Below are 3,097 nucleotides of genomic sequence, written 5' to 3'. Positions count from 1 at the left end.
AGGGTGGGAGGGGAGTGGGAGGAGGGAGCAGGTGTCTGTCACAAGCAGCTCCAGTCCGGCCGGCCCCTGGGAGTGTGTTAGGTGCCCAGTCCTTGGCGGGACAGGGACCGAGCCAGGCTAGAGACCCTGTGGGACAGGTGGAGACCCCAGCAGAGCCTCCTCAGCCCTGGAGGAAGATGCAAGTTTGCTTATTCCTGGCACATAAAGAACAACTCTTCTGAGCTGCTGTTACTGAATTTGGAATGATACTGCATATGTTCATCTGATGGATTATTAACTAGATCTCAGATAAAACATTGATCATTGGAAAGTGTCACAATAATCAAAATGTCATCCAACAGGAGTCAGAATCCACATGGACTAAAGCAGATCTTGATCAGATTTGAGATGATCTCAGAGCTGGGAATTCAACAGGTTTATATGAGACAAAGTATGGCAAAGTCCAGCTATATGGAACTCTACACTCATGTTTATAACTACTGTACTAGTGTATACCCGGCCAACCAAGCTCGAGGAGCTGGAGTGCCTCCTTCTAAATCTAAGAAAGGTCAAACATCCGGAGGAGCTCAATTTGTCGGTTTGGAATTATACAAACGACTGAAAGAGTTTCTGAAGAATTATTTGACAAACCTTAAGTATGGAGAAGATTTGATGGATGAGCGTACTGAAAGTCCGTACTGAAAGGGAAAATTATCGATTTTCAAGCAAAGTGCTGAATGGGATTTGTGCCTATCTCAATCAACATTGGGTTTGCCATCAGTGTGATGAAGGACGAAAAGGAATATATGAAATCTATACACTTGCATTGGTGACTTGGCCATTGTTCAGGCCATTAAATAAGCAGGTAACAAATGCTGTTTTGAAACTAACAGGAAAGGAAAGAAATGGTGAAACCATCAATACAAGGCTGATTTATGGAGTTGTATGGTCATATGGAACTTGGATTTTATGAAGATGATGCATTTGCCAAAGGACCTACACTTACAGTATATAAAGAATCCTTTGAATCACAATTCTTGGCTGACACAGAGAGGTTTAATGATAGAGAAAGTATTGAATTTTTGCAGCAGAATCCTGTTACAGAGTACATGAAAAAGGCTCATCTACTCGAGGAACAGCAGCAAGTTCAGGTTTACCTTCATGAGAGCACACAGGATGAGTTAGCGTGGAAATGTGAGCAAGTGCTCATTGAAAAACAAGACTTTCCACACAGAATTTCAGAATTTATTAGATGCTGACAAAAATGAAGATTTAGGATGCATGTATAATCTTGTATCTTGAATTCAAGATGCCCTTGGAGAATTAAAAAAATTTTTTTTGAAAACATATTCATAATCAGGGTCCACCTGCAATTGAAAAGGGTGGAGAAGCTGCTTTAAATGACCCCAAATATATGTATAGACAGTGTTAGATGTTCATAAGTGCTTTCCAGACTTCCCAAGTTGGGGTGACAAAACATCCTGTGTCAAGGTGGTTAAAACATAACCATCGTAGTGAAAGAATGATGAGGTGAGATTCCCGAGGATGGTTAAAATATGGAGTCTGTTTATTCCAAGTTCTTTCTCCCTCATATAGCCTCATACCGTTATATAACCAAAGCAACAGTCCCCACATGGGACCAAATAAACAACTTACTCTTGTATGTAGTTTGCCATCTGGCAATCATTCTGCTTCAATCACAACACAGGTTGTCACCGCCCCTGACTTCTCAGGAAGGTGAGAGCCCTTGGGGGGGGGGGGTCGGGAGCCAAACCAGACATTGTCAGCAGGTTCCCTTTGGGCTGAAGGGTCTTATACCTCACCCAGAGTTCCCCCATTATCTGTGGCCCTCTACACATAAGAAATATACTGCACTATTAATGTCAGCATTCAACAATGATACTGTCTTTGTAGCTGCACTTAATAAAGTTGTTTCGATTTAGAAACAACAATGCAGTAACCAAAATGGATCAGTGATCACGTAAATATCCCGAGTTGTTGGCCTGATACTGTGATTCCTTATTGAAGAAAAGTTCCAAAAACCTAGAAGAAGCAGAGCTAGAAGATACTCTTAATCAAGTGATGGTTGTCTTCAAATATATTGAAAATAAAGATGCATTTCAGAAATTCTGTGCTAAAATATTGGCAAAAAGACTTGTGCACCAGAACAGTGTAAGTGATGCTGCTGAGGCCAGCATGATCTCTAAACTGAAGCAAATTTTTGGTTTTGAATATACATCCAACCTTCAGTGGATGTTTCAAGATATTAGTGTGAGCAAAGACTTGAATGAACAGTTCAAAAAGCACCTCACAAATTCAGAACCCCTGGACTGGGATTTCAGTATTTAAGTCCTAAGTTCTGGATCATGGCCCTTTCAGCAGTCTTGTACATTTGCCTTGCCTTCAGAGTTGTAATGCAGTTATCAGAACTGCTTTTTATGGTAGTCACCACAGTGGCAGAAAATTGACTTGTATATAGCAAAAGGGGAATTGGTAACCAACTGTTTTAACAGATATACCTGACAGGCATCTCCATTCCAAATGGTAATCCTATTGCAATACAATACAGAGGATGCCTACACTGTGTAGCAGCTAACAGACAGCACTCAAATAAAAACAGATATTTTGGCACAGGTTCTACAGATTTCATTGAAATTAAAGTTATTGGTTTTGGAAGATGAAAATGCAAATGTTGATGAGGTGGAATTGAAGCCAGATACCTTAATAAAATTATTCCTTGGTTATAAAAATAAGAAATTGAGGTTTAACATCAATGTGTCAATGAAGACAGAACAGAAACAAGAACAAGAAACCATACACAAAAATATAGAGGAAGACTGGAAACTACTGATTCAGGCTGCTATTGTGCGGATTATGAAAATGAGAAAGGTTCTGAAACAACAGCAATTACTTGGAGAAATATTAACTCAATTGTCCTCAAGATTCAAACCTCTGGCGCCAGTGATTAAGAAATGTATTGACATTCTCATTGAGAAAGAATACTTGGAATGTGTTGATGGTGAAAAGGATACCTACAATTACTAAACCTTTTTAGCAGTTGTCTGACTGTGTGACACTCAGCAAATAATCACATAATGGAAACAACTGAATTTCCTCA

The 3,097-nt window shown here is 39.7% G+C and overlaps 1 pseudogene; it reads left to right on the top strand.

Moving 5' to 3' along the window:
- The first annotated feature begins 327 nt into the window (after nucleotides 1-327).
- LOC141548498 (cullin-1-like) lies at nucleotides 328-3,097 on the top strand (annotated as a pseudogene).

The sequence above is a fragment of the Sminthopsis crassicaudata genome, chromosome X (assembly GCF_048593235.1).
Source record: "Sminthopsis crassicaudata isolate SCR6 chromosome X, ASM4859323v1, whole genome shotgun sequence".
In the NCBI taxonomy this organism is placed as follows: domain Eukaryota; kingdom Metazoa; phylum Chordata; class Mammalia; order Dasyuromorphia; family Dasyuridae; genus Sminthopsis; species Sminthopsis crassicaudata.
Note: the sequence above shows the minus strand (reverse complement) of the source record. Positions and strands in the feature narration are given on the sequence as shown.